Genomic DNA, 17,902 nt, shown 5'->3' on the forward strand with positions numbered 1-17,902 from the left:
GTGAAGTCTTAGGTTTTTTTTTTTTTTTTTCCCCAGGGTGGTTTCACATTCATGAATTCATTTGAGATCTATTACTCTCTTGTGAAGGAGAAAGCCCAGGGCTCATCATCCCCATTTCACAGGTGAAGCAACTGAGGCTCCAAGAGGTTAAGTGGCTAGCTGAGAGCCACAAAGCTCTGGTCAGCGAAAGCTGGCTTGGAATCTAGGTCTGCTTAAAAAAATACAATCTCCTGAATCTAGAAGTCATTATGTACTCTAGGCTTTCCTTAGATATATAATAATAAGATAACATTGGAGTTACATAAATGGCTAATGTTTATTAGAGACTTAAATGATGGGTACTGTATTTTACATTTAAACTTCACAACAATTCTATGGGATAGGCACTATCATCCATCTATTGGCAAGAATGCAAAAAGAATGTCCAGTTCTGGTCATGATGTGGGAAGAGAGCTTTTGCATCCATCGCTGGGGATTGAGAATTGCCGTGAGTGCTAGGGAACAAAATCAGCCGTGGCAATTAAAATTTAAAGTACGAACACCCTTGATTCACAAATTGCTCTTTGGGGAATCTAGCCTGCGGGAATAAAAGCATCAGAACATAAGGATAAATGCACAAAGACATTTACTACTGCACCATTTGTAGTCATGAATGAAACAGTCGAACATCTATCAGGAGGGAAATGGTTAACTGATGGCTGCAGATGGTGACCCAGCTAATGACAGGAGGGAGAACCTTCCAGATGCTCTGACCTCAAGGGTGGTTCATGATGTGTTAAGTGAACAAACCAAGTTTGGAGTAATGTGAATCCTATTTTTATTAGATACATAAATAGAAATTTATTTTTTATTTTTTTTTTGAGAAACAGTCTCCCTCTGTTGCCCAGGCTGGAGTGCAGTGGCTCGATCTCGGCTCACTGCAACCTCCACCTCCTGGGTTCAAGCGATTCTCATGCTTCAGCCTCCCAAGTAGCTGGGCTTACAGGTTGTGTGCCACCACACCCAACTAATTTTTTGTATATTTTTTAGTAGAGACGGGGTTTCACCATGTTGTCCAGGCTGGTCTCGACAAGTGATCCACCTGCCTTGGCTTCCCAAAGTGCTGGGATTACAGGCATGAGCCTCTGTGCCTGGCCAATAAATAGAAATTTAAAAAGCCCACATTTTTTTTTTTTTGTGTCTGTAAGGGTCTAGAAAATTACAGCTGGCCCTCTGCATCAGGGGGTTCTGTATCCATAGATTCATTCAACCAACTACAGCTCAAAAATGTAAAAAAAGAAAAAATATTTAACAGTAAAAATTAATACAAATAAAAATACAGTATAGCTACATAGCATTTACATTGCATTAGGTATTATAAGTAATCTAGAGATGATCAAAAGTATATGGGTGGGTATGTGTAGGTTAGTTGCAAGTACAATACCATTTTATATTAGGAACTTGAACATCTGCAGATTTTGATATCTGGGGGGGTCCTAGAACGAATCTCCCTGTGGATACTGAGGGATGACGGTATATGAAAAGATGTGTCATCTGTTGTGACCTCAGGGAGATGAGGTTGAAGTCAGGGAGGAGAAGGAAATGAACTTTTCCCACATATCTGCATTACTCAACTGGTATAGCTGAGTATACCAGCTATACCAGTATAGAGTATAACTGGTATAGAGACTCTCTATACCAGTTATACTATACTATACTATAGAGTATAACTGGTATAGAGAGTCATTGGCGGCTCCATAGAGGTGGTGACATTTGAGTTGAGTGTTGAAGAATGGATGGGAGTTTGCCAGCCAGTGAGGCTGGGAATGAGGGTAGGGAATGGCATTTTAGGCAGAGGCACAGAGATGTGGAAGCACATGAGTGGAGAAAGGACAGCAGTGTTGTGTGGCTGCTCACTCATGAAGAATGTTGCTATGAAGATTAAAATGAGAGAATGCAGGCCAGGTGCATTGGCTCAAACCCGTAATCCCAGCACTTTGGGAGGCTGAGGTGGGTGGATCGCTTGAGCCCAGGAGTTCGAGACCAGCCTGGGAAACGTGGTGGAACTCCATCTCTACAAAAAATACAAAAATTAGCCAGGTGTGACGGTGTGTGCCTATAGTCCCAGCTACTCAGGAGGTTGAGGTGGGAGGATCGCTTGAGCCTGGGAGGTTGAGGCTGCAGTGAGCCGTGATCGTACCACTGCACTCCAGCCTGGGCAACAGAATGGGATCTTGTTTCAAAAAAAAAAAAAAAAAAAAAAATGCATATGCAACCCCTCGGAAAAGCCACTGGATCTTAGTTCTTGCTCCTGTGAAGCAGTCTAATTCCTGTCATATATTGGAATATGGATTAAGGATCATGTGTGGCAAATGCACATTAGGTATGGAGTGGGGTGGAGGGGGGTATGTGGGCCTCCTCTTCCTTTGTCTCCTTCTTTATTCCTTTCTCCTCTCCTTTAACTTGTTTGTTTTCTCCCTCAATCCCCTCTTCCTTATTTCTCTCTCCTACAATTCCCTTTCCCTCCCTCCCTTTTGCTATCTTTTTTTTTTTTTTGAGACGGAGTCTTGCTCTGTTGCCAGGCTGGAGTGCAGTGGTGTGATCTCAGCTTACTGAAACCTCTGCCTCCTGGGTTCAAGTGATTCTCCTGCCTCAGCCTCCCGAGTAGCTGGGACTACAGGCACTTGCCACCAAGCCAAGCTAATTTTTGTATTTTTAGTAGAGACGGGGTTTCACCATGTTGGCCAGGATGGTCTCGATCTCTTGACTTTATGATCTGCCTGCCTTAGCCTCCCAAAGTCCTGGGATTACAGGCGTCAGCCACCGTGCCTGGCCCCTTTTGCTGTCTTAAGTCCACTCCCCTCAGGTGCCTCTGTAGGGAGAGGATCACAGTGGAGGGAATGTCTTGCTGCGGAACAGTCAGCTGGGCATGCTGTGACCCTTCTCAATCCCTCTGATCTGGCAACTCAGGCAGGACCACAGGCTGTGATGCCAGATCAACCTAGGTTTAAATCCCAGCCCTACCACTTACTAGCTGTGTGACCTCAGGCAAGTGATTCAATGTCTCTGAGCCACTGCTTCTACATTTATAAAATGCACGTAATGATTCTCTCATAAGGTCGTTGTCAAGATTAACTGAGAAAAGGTTTACATATAGCATTTTCAAAGATCTAGAGACAAAAATATTTTCTTATTTCTTCATCTCCTTTTAGCTAGAGATGATTCTGGCAAACTCTTTGAACCTCTGATGTTTTGTTTCAGGGACTTCCTTCCTTCCTGCCTAGTACTGGACCTTGAATTGTGGATTAGCCATAGTCAGTGTTCAATTCTCTGCATGTTGCAGGCTGCTTCTGCCCTTTCTTCCACTCTAACCCAAAGAAGCATGTGAATCAAAATAACTCCAGGCAGCAGAGCCAAGATGGAGGAGGACAGCTCTGAGATGGCTAGGGCCCGGGCCATCTCCCTGGGGTGGATAAAGGGGGGTGACTGCAGGGGCTGGGGCAGACAGCTGAGGATTTGGAGGCACCACTCTCTGATAAGGGGGTTGTTTCCCCAGCACTCAGAGGGGTCCCTTCCTGGCTCTGTGTGTATGTTATGAGGGACATACACACTGGAGAAGGCCCCTTTGTGGTGATAGAAAGAGTTATGAGTTATTAATGGTGTTTGTATCTGTAAGCGCCGCTAACGACCATAATCATGTGCATTGTAATAATGTGTGTAATGAAAGCTCCAGCAATGAATTAATAGATCCATCATGACTTTGATGACCATGTGAGCGTAAGCTAGTGTACGACTTTATGTTAACAGGCCCGGTACAACCTGGCAGGGAGACGGGTGGTTGAGGGAAAGAAAGGGCCTGGGGCTAAGAGGCAGTCCTGGAATGGGCAGACCCAGGCGTGCATCTCTGCTCAGTATCTTCAGAGCTGTGTGACGTGGCACACCTCTGAGCCTCAGTTTTCTCATCTAAATTAGAGATGATAATATTCCATCTCCTACAGAGGTGTGATGGTTAAATGAGATAATGCACCTGAAATAGGCAACACCTCCTAGCACCTCCCTTGCTTACTCTCTCCAGCTAGGCTGGTTGCATTGCTGCTCTGAGGAATGGCACCTGTGCACCTGCTGCAGGCCCTTTGCACTGGTTGTTCCCTCAACCTGGCATGCTCTCCCCACAGTCACAGTCATGGGTTGCTTAGTGATGGGGATGGATTCTTTTTTTTCTTTTTTCTTTCTTTTTTTTTATGTTTTGAGACAGCGTTTCACTCTGTCGCCCAGGCTGGAGTGCAGTGGCGCTATCTTGGCTCACTGCAACCTCCGCATCAACTGATTCTCCTGCCTCAGCCTCCTGAGTAGCTGGGATTACAGGCATGCGCTACCACGCCCGGCTAATTTTTGTATTTTTAATAGAGACGGGGTTTCGCCATGTTGGCCAGGCTGGTCTCAAACTCCTGACCTCAAGTGATCTGTCCCCCTCGGCCTTCCCATGTGCTGGGAATTATAGGTGTGAGCCACTGCGCCCGGCCCACTACTGTAGACTTTATAAACACCGTACACTTAGGCTACACTAAATTCATAAACTTTTTTCTTTTCTTCAGTAATAAAAATGTAACATTTTTACTTTTTTTTTGATTTGTAAAAACTTTTGGACTCTTGTAATAACACATAGCTTAAAACATAGACATATACAGCTATATAAAATTATTTTCTTTGTTTATATCCTTATTCTATATAAGATGTTTTTCTTTTCATATATACCTTTTGTAAAAACTGTCAATATAAGCTTTTTTCTATTATAAAATTATTTCCTTTTCTTTTTTTTCTTTTTAGACTTTTTTATTAAAAATGAAGACACAAACACACACATTAGCCTAGGCCTACCTAGGGTCAGGATCATCAATATCACTGTCTTCCATCTCCACATCTTGTCCCACTGGAAGGTCTTCAGGGGCAATAGCACACATAGAGCTGTCATCTCTTCTGATAACAATGTCTTCTGGAATAGCTCCTGAAGGACCTGCCTAAGGCTGTTTTACAGTTTTTTTTTTTTTTTTCATAAGTAGCAGGAGTACACATTGAAATAACAATAAAAAGCATAGCATAGTAAATACATAAGTCAGTAACATTGTCATTTATTATCAAGTATTATGTACTTGTACATAATTGTATGTGCTGGACTCTTTTATTTATTTATTTTTTTTGAGACAGAGTTTCGCTCTTGCTGCCCAGGCTGGAGTGCAGTGGTGCGATCTCGGCTCACTGCAACCTTCGCTTTTGGTGTTCAAGCGATTCTCGTGCCTCAGCCTTGCAAGTAGCTGGGATTACAGGCATGTGCCACCACGCCTGGCTAATTTTGTATTTTTAGTAGAGATGGGGGTTCACCATGTTGGCCAGGCTGGTCTCGAACTCCTGACCTCAAGTGATCTGCCCTCTTTGGCCTCCCAAAGTGCTGGGATTACAGGTGTGAGCCACCACATCCCACCCATTGTGCTAGACTTTTACACAACTGTGGCAGCGCAGTAGGTTTGCTTACACCAGTCCTACCGTAAAGGCATGAGTAATCTGTTGTGCTATGACATTCCCGCAGCTTGACGTTATGACAGCTACCGTGTCACTAGCAATAGGACATTTTTAGGTCCATTATAGGCTTACGGGATCACTGTTTGTGTATGTGGTCCGTGGATGACCGAAACGCTGTTATGTGACACAGGGCTGTATTTACATGGCTTGCTTCGCCTTCTGGCAGGTCACTCCTTAAATGTCACCTTATCAGGGAGAACTTTCTGACCTCCTTGTCTAAAACAGCAACCCACGCTCTGTTCTCTCTGCTTTATTTTTATTCATAGCTCTTACATATTTATATGTGGTGGTTTATGACTTTCTGGTTGGTCTCTGCCTGTAGACTGTATCACAAGAACAGGGACTATGTTTTGCTTATGGTGGAATCTCGAGCACCCAAAACAGCACCCAGGGTATGGGAGGCACCCAGGAAATATTGAGTCAAGGAAGGGATATCTCCATGACAGGCATAGGTTAAGTGCTCAATAAATGGCGACTGGGGTAAAGCCGTGTGAGCAAATGAACAGACACCATCGCAAAGGAGAAGCTATGAGGAAGCTCCTCTGCAAAGGCTGCCTCTGCACAGGAAAGCCCAAGGCATCTGATTGTCTGCCCTTCTCTCCTCGCTTGCCTCCTTTGCAATCGTTGAGAGAACTGTAAAGCTGCCAGTGATCTTGGACGAGGCTTCCTCCTACACCACAGGGTAGGTATGCCAGTCGTGGGAGTTGTAGAGTGGTAGTGCAGAGGTTTCTGAAGAATGAGGTTCCTGGCCCTGAGCAGCGAGGAGAAGGGGTCTTAGGGTCCTCCTGCCTGGATTCTGTCTAAAGTGTCTCCAAAACTGGTGTGTGCTTGTGTGTGACTGTGGGAGAGTGTGATGAGTCACCATGCGGATGCTGGGCTGTGTGTGTATAAGTCTGTATCCTGCGTTTGGTTCCTTGTACAAGTGTGTGGCTGTTTAGCATGTGCTTGCTTATATGTGTTGGGTGAACAATCGTGTGTGTAACTGTACATATGTGCTGGGTGCAGGCCTGTATAGAAGGTATGACAGGGTGTGAGGGTGCATGGGTGAGTATGTGTGCCTTGAGGCACAGCTTAAGGGTGAGCTGTGGGTGTGTGTGCATGAAGTTCATGGAGAGGCGTGTGTTTCTGTGTGAGCAGGTATGAACATGTTTTATATGTGTATTCTAGTTGTGAGAGGGTGTTGACAACCAAGTTTGCACACATGGATTGTGTGTGAACTTACCTATGAATGAAACTCTGTGACTGATGGATGAAGGGTTTCTGGGGCCAGGGGTAGTTTGTCCATAAGGACTTGGCTACTGAAGACACCAGTTGTATCATTTTGCTTGTGCTTGTGTTTCTTTTCTTTCTTTTTTTTTTTTTTTTTTTTTTTTTTCTGAGACAGAGTCTCGTTCTGTCCCCCAGGCTGGAGTGCAGTGGCGCGATCTCGGCTCACTGCAACCTCCACCTCCAGGGTCAAGTGATTCTCCTGCCTCAGCTTCTCAAGTAGCTGGGATTATAGGTGCATACCACCATGTCTGGGTAATTTTTGTATTTTTAGTAGAGACAGGGTTTCACCATGTTGTCCAGGCTGGTCTCAAACTGCCGACCTCAAGTGATCCACCTACCTTGGCCTCCCAAAGTCCTGGGATTAGAGGCGTGAGCCACAAGCTATCCTGACACAGGGCCGTAGAAAGAGGAGTGGATCTCTTGGGAATATCTCTGCTGATTGCCATCATTTCATTAGAAACACAATTATTTCATAAGGCTGGGCTAACGGTGTTGGAAATAGCCAAGTGCAGTGCTGGAGTGACAGGGACCACATCCCATTTGATACTAATTGGTTTGATGATGGTAATTGTTGTATTGCAGACAGTTGTGACTATCTCCTAATTTAATATAATCAATAAGGTAACAACAGCTCAATGCAAATGAGATGTGGGGACCCATGGGGCCATTTGTAAGTTATGTTCTTAATGCATTTTCCTAATTAGCTGTAGTAGATTCCCCCCTCCCCCACCTTCTCTGGAGTGTGAGAGAAGTGATCATCAGAGATGCCATGCCTCGCTTTCTCCAAACTTTCACTTTCAGAGAGGCTCAGGGAGAGCTCATCCTGGAGCTCCCAGGAACCCCAAAGGCTTTCTTAGGACCAGCTGAAATGGAGTCCGGGAGTCAACAGTTCAATAGGATACTTCCCTTCAGATTCATGACATCCCCCAGCTTGAACCTATGTAGTTTCTCTGCTTCTTCCATCTGATTGGAAGGTTCTCCAAGATAGGGGTTGTACTTCTTCCCATCAGACTGGCCACTTTGTCACTCAGGGATCCATGTCTGTTTCACTGAATAAAGGCTCCAAATGCTGCTGCTGGTGTTTTATTCATGACAAGCCCTCATGGATGTGCATGTGTGCATGTATGTATATTGCAGTGTAGCCCAGATAGTGTGTCAGGAATGCAGCATGCCAGCAGGGATGTAACTTAGGTAGTGGTTAAGAGAGACTCTGGGCCAGGTGTGGTAGCCTACACCTGTAATCCCAGTGCTTTGGGAGGCCGAAGTGGGAGGATCATTTGAGCATAGCAGTTTGAGACCAGCCTGGGAAACATAATGGGACTCCATCTCTACAAAAAATTAAAAAATTAGCTGGGCATGGTGGCGTGCACCTGTGGTCCCAGCTACTCAGGCTGAGGTGGGCCTGGGAGGTTGAGGCTGTAGTAAGCCATGATTGCGCCACTACACTTTGACCTGGGCAACAGAATGAGACCCTGTCTAAAAAAAAAAAAAAAAAAAAAAGAGTGGTTCCAGACTGCCTGGGTTCAATTCTCAGCTCTACCTTTTACTAGCCAGAGTGACCTTGGACAAGTTACTTGCCCTCTGTGCCTCAGCTTCCTCATTCTATAAATGGGGAAAATAATAGTACCTACTGATAGATCTCTTGTGAGATTTAAATGAGTTAATATATTAACTAATTTTAGTGTTTATTAAAGTTAAAAAAAGTTCCTTAGTCTCATTAGCCATATATAAAGTGCTCAATACCCACATGTGGGCAGTGACTAGAGTCTTAGAGCAGATAAAGAATATCTCCATCATGGCAGAAAGTTCTATTGCACAGTGCTGCTGTAGACCTTTGAAGTGGAATGGGTTGAACTCCAAGGAGGTCCCACACTTCTCTAGATTTGGGTATGGATGCACCTGTGCTTTCCCCAAATTCTTATTCAGTGTGTTGCACAAACTCCTTTCCTGTTGGCAGAAAGAGCCCAGCTCTGTGCCACCTCTTGTCACGTTCCCTGCACCTGATGCCCAGGTCTGGAGCCCCAGTTGCTGTTGTACCAGATGGCCCAGGAGTTATTAATGAGAGACTGTGTGTATGTTCCTGTGCTGGATCTGTGTGCTGTGATCATCATTTTGGGGCTTTCCTTGGGGAAGTAACAAATGGCATCCCTGCCCAGGAGTCCTCTGGCAGGGACCACCTCATAAATCAGTGTGAAACGCTTCTAGTCCCTGTGGAGTCATCCCACAGCCCCACAGCTAAGTGACCCAAAGACTCTGTGGCTGCCATGGCTTCACTTCCTACCACTGCCTCCCCAGATGTCTGGGCCTCTTGGGCACTGGGCTGCCTTGACTGTCAGCAGCCCCAGGCCCCAGTCCTGGTTCTACCATTAACCAGTGGCCTGACCTTGGAGGAGTCTCGTTTGCTCTCTAGGCCCCAACTTTCTCATCTGTAAAGTGGAAGAAGGGAAGGACCACTACATGACCTCTGTAATGCAGAACAGTGACAGTGAGAGCTGCCTCACATGAGGGTGATACCTGCCCCCTGAGAAGTATAGTATTTGGGATCCATAATCAGTGCAAACTTCCAGCCCAGAGAAAAGACCACAGGCCTGAGAGTCCAGGGCAGCATGGACCACCTGTTTTGGAATAACTTTCTTAAAAATCCAGATTTCTGGGCCCCTCTGTGGATCTGCTGACTCAGGATCTCTGTGGATGATGACTGCATTTTCATTGCATTGCCCCAGTAATTCTTGTGCATTGTAATGTTTGAGAACCTTTGGCCTAAGGGCACATACTGCATCTCCAGTGCCCTTGCTTCTGGGGAGGGAAGGGCTGGAGCACATCACTGGGTGGAGGGTTGAAGGGAGAGACTGGATGGGGGAGGGGTGGTGAGGAAAGCTGTGTCTTCAAGGGGGGCCTAGTCTAAAGCCACATTCCAGCCAGTTTGGCAAACTGGGGTCAGGTCTGGCTCAGAACAGAGCACAAGCCAGTAGGTCTGATCTGAGGGGACAAGTGGGAGCAGAGGCCTTCTTTTGAGGTGGGGTTGCTTCTCTGGGTTTTTGGAAACAAGATCTGGCCCTGATGGGGTGGGCTGCAGTAACTAGGCAAGAGGGAGGTTGGTTAGTGTAATGGTCAAAATGCACAGTTTTGGGAGCTACACAGCATTTGGTTCAGATCCGGGCTAGGTAGCATCTTAGCAGTGTGGCCTTGGGCAGGCCACTTAACCTCATCTGTGGAATGGTGACAGTGACATCTGCCTCACTGGATTAAATAAGACAACATTCAGAGAAGCCCTAGGCACATTGAAATACTTAACTGTTCTTCTGTTTCCCCAGCCAGCCTCCTGAATCCCCCTTGACAAGGATCAGAGTAACATGGATACCTGGGTAGGATTTAGATAGTAATGATAACTGCCCCTTGCACCACATTCTAGAACTTACCAAGTACTTTCCTGTCCTTTATCTCATGATAGTGTGGGGCAACCCTGATGGGAAAACTGAGGTTCAGAGAAATTTAGCGAGTTGCTCAAAGTCACTCACTGGGACATAGGAAAGGGTAGGGGTATACTTCTGCCCTGAGACCCACTGTGCCAACTGATTGCTGCTGGTGACAAAGCCTTCTGTGTTAGCCCATTTTGCATTACTATAAAGGAATACCGGAGACTGGGTAATTTATAAAGAAAACAGGTTTATTTGGCTCACAGTTCTGCAAGCTGTACAAGAAGTGTAGTGCCAGCATCTGCTTTTGGTGAGGCCTCAGGAATCTTCCAATCATGGCAGAAGGCAGAGGGGGAGCTGGCATGTCACACGGCGAAAGAAGGAGCAAGTGAGGGGGGAGATGCTATCTCTTTTAAACAGCCAGCTCTCTCATGAATGAATAGACTGAGAACTTACTCATTACTATGGGGACAGCACCAAGCTATTTATTAGGGATCTGCCCCCATGACCCAAACACCTCCCACTAGGCCCACCTCCAACACTGGAGGTCGTATTTCAACATGAAATTTGGAGGGGACAAAACATCCCAACCGTATCTCCTCCCAAACCGCTTAAAGACAGAATTTGTGAGCCCACGTGTGGTGGGGTGGAGCAATAAGGAGACTACCAGGGAATTTCTGCTTGGTCTGGGCTCCTATTTAGCTAGCTGATGTGTAGGCAAGGATTTCTGGACTGGGAAGCTGTTCTCTGCCATCCTGTTTAGGGTGCAGTGGTCAGGGCGGGTGTGGAGGGGTGGCTCTGTTTCTCCTGCATCTGACCTTTTGGCCCGGCCTCCTGGGTGCCCAGCCAAGGCCCAGTGCCCCTCCCTGTGGCTGATTCACCACCTCCAGCTGTGTTTTTGGGAAATGAATGGAGAATCAGGCTGCCAGGCTGGGAAGGACTGGGGCAAATAGACCACACATGTAGGTAGCAGTTAGCATAACTGGCCTCATGGTTCTGGGCAGGCAGCTGGCAGAGGTGTTAGGCCAGGGCAGTCATGAATTGGGGCAGGCTGGGGGGAGTCCTGGTCAGGCAGGAAGTGGAGCTGGGCAGGCAGCTGGCTCTGCAGTTGGTTGAGGTCGGAGAGGACATAGTGTGGGCTGACAGCTGGTGTGGTGGATGGAGGCGGTCGGGAGCCAGCCTCAGGGAAAGGCTCCAGCACCACGGACAGCTCTGGGGAGGCGGCGTTCTGTTGTTCAGATCCCGCCGCAGTTTGAGACCTTTATCTGAGAGTCACTTAAGCCCCTATATTTCTGTGGTTGTTCAAGAGCCTTTGCACACCTCCTTCTTAGCGTGGTCTTTAAGAAGTCACTCTAACAGCTCCCCAGCTCTGTTTCCAGAGGAATGCCCATGACTTTGACCTATTTGGGGTTTCCCTGAGGGGTTCACATCTTTCAAGAGTCCAGTTTGTTGGTGAGTGATCCTGTCATCCTCTGGGGTGCACATATTTTAGGGCCAGGGCCTAGCCAGGGACCCAATCTTGATTGTAAGCAGGCCAGCGAAGTTTGACCTGGGTTGGGGGAGGGATTCTCTGCTTCCCCTCAGCCCAGTCATGGTCCCCACTTCCATCATGTCCCCAGTGCCCCATACACGTGAATCGCCCCCAGCTCCTCTTTTTCCTCTCCTTTTGCTTGTGACTGCTTGGGTGAATCAGGGCTGAAGATCAGAAGTCCCCAGTCAAGGAGCTTTCCCCACTAATGAGCTCTCCGAGGGCCTCAGACAGCCCCTCCCTTTGCCCCGCCCCACCCTGTTCATTTATTTATAACACAGGGCACCATCCCCCACATCGCCAGAGGAGAAAGGGCCAATCAGCTTGCAGTGCTGCCAATCAACGTGAGAATGGGGGAGGGCAGAAGAGGATGACTCAGAGAACTCGCGTGGGGGCAAAGTGAGAAGTACTATAGGCTCTATAATTTATCTCAGCATAATATCTAGCCCAAGCCTCTCACATTGCAGATGAGGTGTCTGAGGCCCAGAGCAGTAAAGTGACTTCTTAAATCCACACAGCCAGTGATGACCAAGCCAAGAACTGGAACCTGGGTGTGTTGATTCCCAGTCCAGCACGATTTCCACTACAGAACGTCTTTAGAATGCATTTATCTTGAAGACTGAAGTGAGGTCTGTGTTTCAATTGACAGCTTGGCATTTTTCTGTCTGTCAACACTTTGATAAATTTAGAAGAAATGGACTTATGTTGGCACATCTGTGAACTAGCGAAAAGATCAAGATTGTCACTGTGATGGTATCTTCACTCTACCACGTTGGAACAAAATAGCAGGTGACATGAACATTTTCAAGGTGACATGGTGTCTTTAAGTTGTAACAGATTCCAACATAATTTGACTTGTGGGTAGAAGTTACCATGGATATGCCTGTATTGAGTTGACCTGTAGATCAGAGTCACTATTCCTTACATAAGGTGCATAGCTTTTCCCACTATTGACAAGACACTTGGAGGAGGTGGAGAAGTCAGTCTGTGCTTTGAGGGGTTATCATTGTCATTTATAATGGTGGATAGAGAGGCATTTGGTGGTTAGTGTTCTAGTTGGACATAGGCCAGGAGAAGCAGAATATGGCACAGTCTATATAAGCCTGACATCCTAGGCCTTCAAAATCTCCTTTTCCATCCATGGATGCATTTCCCTTTCACCATCAAACACTGGAGGACTGGAGATACCCAACTGTCCTAGGCCTGAAGAGTCTACTGGGGCTATTTGAAGATGATATTGATCCAATTTCCTGTACTAATTTTTTCCCCCTACATAATCCCAAAGGCCAAAGGGTAGGAGCCTTGGGGGCTGCCTCTGGGGGTTTCTCTGGTGGATTAGTGCCCATGATCCTGGCAGGAATTGAGGAGGGAGCCGAAGGGGTCTGAGTTTAGCAGCCTGAGTGCTGGAGTACAGACCACTTGAGTGGAGAGGACTTAGAGGGTGGCTTTTTCTTACACCGTTTCCTTACATCTGAGAGCAGAACTGACTTTCCCCAGCAAGATTAAGCCCACTGAAATCTTCCTCCTGAACTCAGGCTCTCCTACTGGACACCCCCATGCAGATGTCCACATCATGTCTCAAAATCAGCTCATTTTCCTCTAACCTTGCTCTTACCCTTGTGAACCAAAACAAACAAACAAACAATAAAACCAACCAACCAACCAAACAAAAAACAATCACTCTTGTCCAGGCCTGGTCAGTACCCTGGATGGATTTGTTTAAGGTGCTATGGGTGAGCCACTGGTACCTTAGAAGATGACATTGAAGCCCCCATTTCTCACTTTTAGCTTTTAGCCCCCTTGTTACCCTCTGTATCCCTTTGCCTTTTATCTAGATTCTCCATGTATTTTTTTAAGTTTCTTTGACTTGTTGCCTAGTGCTTACAATGTGTCAGGTACTATCTAAGTGCTATAGATGTATCAATTCATTTAATCTTCGTAGTAGCTCTATGAAGCGGGAACTATTATCTCTATTTTACAGATGAGAAAACTGAGACAGAGAGGTTAAATATTTTGCCTAGGGTCATACACTAAATAAGCAAAGTCTGCAAACTCTGTTCTCTGAGCACTATACTACATTGCCTCCCAAATGCCAAACCCATGAGCCATTTGGTTTAGTTTTTTTTGTTTAGATTCTGCCTTTCAGATGGATGACCTTGGCTTGCCCAGCCACCCACCCACCCATCCATCCATTCATCCATTCATCTATCCATTCAGCTACCCAGTTCTTCATTCAACAAATATTTATTGAATATATCTACTCTGTGCCCAAGATTCTGCCAGGTGACAGTGGAAGCAAAATCAGACACAGTCCTTCCTGTGCTAGAGCTGACAGACTTATGGGGCAGACAGATAGTACATTAACACACCAATGAGTGTGTATTTATAAGTAGATGTAAGTGCTCTGAAGGACAGGGTTGCAGCGCCTTTGCATCACCGCTAAGGCTGCCGACCCAGGCCATGCATCCCATTTCCCAACTTTTTTAATTTTTTTTATTTTTTTTAATGACAAGGTCTCTCTCTGTCTGTCACCCAGGCTGGGGTGCAATGGTGTAATATAGCTCACTATAACTTCAAACCCCTGGGCTCAGGCAATCCTCTGGTTTCAGCCTCCCAAGTAGCTGGTACTACGCATGTGTGCCACCACGCCTAGCTCATTTTAAAACTTTTATAGAGATGAGGTCATGCTATGTTGCTCAGGCTGGTCTCCTGGCCTCAAGTGATCCTCCCGACTTGGCCTCCCAAAGTGTTGGGATTACAGGCATGAGCCACTGCATCCAGCCCTATTTTCCAATCATGACCCACATCTCTGAACTTTCGTCAGATGCAATTTCCTAAGCCTAATAGTTTTCAGGAGCTTCCACTAGTCCAGGATCCCAATGTAATATCCAAAGTATCTTCCTTACCTGCCAGTTTCCTTGGGATGAATAGTGTCTTCAGGTGTGGCCAATCCTAGCTCTTCTCCCAGCTCAAGGGAGGTAAAGTTTTATTGCCACAAACCTCCGTGGTTATTTGATCATAGATAGCATTGTTTTCCACTTTGAGCAGTGGTAGAAGCTTTTTTTTTTTTTTTTTTTTTTTTTTGGCACGAATCTCTTTGAGAGATTACCAAAAAGTAAGAACATTCTTTGAGGAAAAAATGCCTTCCTGGATTCCCAAGCTAGTCAAAAGTAGCCCCAAGTTTGCATCCCAGATTTTAGGACACTTTTTCTTTTTTTTTTTTTTGGAGTCAGGGTCTCACTCTGGAGAGTGCAGTGGTGCGATCTTTAGCTCACTACAGCCTCAACCTCCTGGGCTCAAGCGATCCTCCTGCCTCAGCCTCCTGAATAGCTGGGACCACAGGTTTGTACTACTATGCCTGGCTAATTAAAAATTTTTTTTTTTTTTTTTTTTTTTTTTTGTAGAGACAGGATCTTGCCATGTTGCCCAGGCTAGTCTTGAACTCCTGGACTCAAGTGGTCTGGAGGACACTTTTTAAGGCTAAGTGGATTGTGCTGGCTGTGTAATCAGCTGACACCCCTGGAAGTTCACCTCCTGTTGAGATACAGGTGCTTCACCTCCCTCACCTTAGCAGAATTCACTAGTGTTACTTCATCTTGAGTGGCGATTAAAATCATTTATTGTGGGGCAGGGATCTCTTTGAGAGACTGACAAAAATGCACATACTTAGAACAACTTGTGCATGATTTTGAGGGGTTTACAGACCTCCTGTAGCTTATCCATGGATCCTAGGTAAAGAATTTCCAACCTGAGTTTTTCTGGCTTCTACCTCTTGACACAACTTCTGTACCCTTGGGCAGTATCCATGCTCAAGTAGCTGGTCAGTGTCTGGGGCATTGTGTGGGTTTCCCAGGAGGTTCTCTAAGATACCATTCAGGATGCCAGGGACCAGTCATGCAAGGGCCAGCACTGATTCTCAGGGATGGAGATGCCACCTGGTACTCCTATAGACTCCACTAGCTGGAGGTCCAGATAACATGGCTATCAGCTTCATGTCTTCCAGCATAGCTGCTCATCTCCTGTGTGCATCTGCTGCTCTCTGTTAACTGGGCTGATTGAAAGACACCCAAGACTAATCTGGCTAATTCTCACCAGGCAGTCTGAGTATGCAGTACAGGGAAAGCAAGCATGAGATACATGTACTACCCCTCCCGACCCAGCACCCATGACACTCTGCTAATCAATCACAGCGTTCATCCCCACTGGGCCCAGATATGGTCTTATAATCCTTCTCAAATAGTAATTTAGGTAGACACCACCAATCCATCACAGTTGGCATGTAGGATGAAATATATTTGCCATCCTGGCTGCAGGTGATACGGGTTGGGCTCTAGGCCCATCCCTTGCCAGTCTCAGATCCCACATCCTAGCTGGCCTAGAATGCCAGGCCTCTCTGTTGGTCTTGGAGAATCCTCAGACACCATCCATCTGGTTAGCTAAGATGTACCCCTGAGGGTGATCCTAGGTCTCCTTCTTTATTCCCCCATACTAATTTGCCCATTCTTCAGCTAAAATGTCTGCAGCATCTTTGTTCTCATCCTAGGCTCACTTTAGGGATCCCAGATCAGACCCTTATTACCTCTAGTCTGGAACTGTCAAGAGTCTCTTAACTATTTCTTGTCTCCATTCTTACAACCCTTCTAATCCATGCACTGTACTTCCTCAAACATACAATGCAACATATTACACCCCTTTTTGAAAACCTTCGTCCTTTAAAAGAGGAAATCCATATAGATTAGATGAAAACCATGGCATAGATAGCCGTTTGCAGTCTGGCCCTGACTTCTTTTCCAGTCTCACTCCTTACCATTCCCCTGTGCTCTAACAAGATCTTGCAATGCACCATTTCCTGATATTCCAGGCTTTCCCAGGCAATCTTGTCCTGGTGCATGTGGTTTCTTCTGTCTAGAATGCCTCATCTACTTCCCTCTCCCAGCCTTTTTCTCTGCCTGGTGGACTCTTCTTTCAAGACCTTTCTCAAATGCTTTCTGCTCTGTGAAATTCTATCTGTTCCATGTTGGGTTTGGGATTTCCACTGCCCCCTCCCTCACTCCACCAGCTTCCTGTGCATGTCTCTATCCTGAAACCTTTAACTCTGTTTTACTCTGTCTAGTAATTACCTGTTTACTCGTGCAACAGAGTTCGATGCATCCCTGCTTCTTAGCACCCAACCTAAGACAAGTCACAAAGCAGGGAACTTGCTGACATGCACTGTGTGTAACTTGCAGTGGGTGAAGACCTCCAGCCCCCTCTCCCTACCCTAAGGCAGCATTTGCTCTATCATCATATCTTGTCAAGTGAAAGCAGCCTTCACCTTTTAAACGATGGCTTTTCTCCTCCCCACAGAAAGGGTTCCTCATTGAAATTCACCAGGAATGGGCAGTTTCTGACAGAGTCTCCTGGCTGGCCCGTGATATAGCTGCCAACACCCAGCACTCCTGGAAGGAGAAGGGCTTTTGTTTATAAGCCACAAGCATACCTTTTACCACTTCCTGAGATCCCAGGGGAAAAATAATCCTTCCCCTTTTTCCATTGGCCTCTCCAAGGCCCCTCTGGCTTCCCTTTTCTTGGCTGGGAAAATGAAGGGTCTGGGGGGACCCCCAATGATGGTGGAAATGGGGGTGTGTGAGAGGCCTGTTCAAAGTTGGGGTTGGGGAAAGAGCTGGTGGACTGGGAGGGGTTGGGGACTTCAATTTAGACCAGGGGACCCCAACCTACTGGTCCATGGCCTATTAGGAACCGGGCCACACAGCAGGAGGTAAATGGTGGGTAAGTGAGCATTACTGCCTGAGCTCCACCTCCTGTCAGATCAGTGGTGGCAGTACATTCTCATAGAAACACAAACCCTATTGTGAACTGTACATGTGAGGGATCTAGGTTGCACGCTCCTTATGAGAATCTAATGCCTGACAATCTGAGGTGGAACAGTTTCATCCCGAAACCATCATTCCCACCCCAAGTCCATGGAAAAATTGTCTTCCACAAAACCAGTCCCTGGTGCCAAAAAGGTTGGAGACCACTGATTTAGATGGAGCTCATGCAGGGCAGGAGAGTCATCTGCATTATTTGACATAGACAATGGGATCCTCGGTGAGCCTAAGTGGTCTGCCGGATTATGGTAAGATGGTGCTCT

General features: G+C 46.4%; 1 long non-coding RNA gene across 3 annotated transcripts in view; it reads left to right on the plus strand.

Moving 5' to 3' along the window:
• The window catches only part of LOC129059257 (uncharacterized), a 52,197-nt gene that overhangs the window by 3,393 nt on the left and 30,902 nt on the right, over window positions 1-17,902 (plus strand). Inside the window, exon 2 of one of the 3 annotated variants that reach the window (XR_008525033.2) lies at window positions 12,419-12,558. The exons of 1 other annotated variant lie outside the window; for it this stretch is intronic. This is a non-coding gene — a long non-coding RNA (uncharacterized LOC129059257). Of the gene's footprint in view, window positions 1-9,666; window positions 12,559-17,902 lie in introns of those variants that run through there. One more of the 3 variants, XR_008525035.2, reaches the window with a different exon arrangement.

This window comes from Pongo abelii, chromosome 1 (assembly GCF_028885655.2).
Source record: "Pongo abelii isolate AG06213 chromosome 1, NHGRI_mPonAbe1-v2.0_pri, whole genome shotgun sequence".
Classification (NCBI taxonomy): Eukaryota; Metazoa; Chordata; class Mammalia; order Primates; family Hominidae; genus Pongo; species Pongo abelii.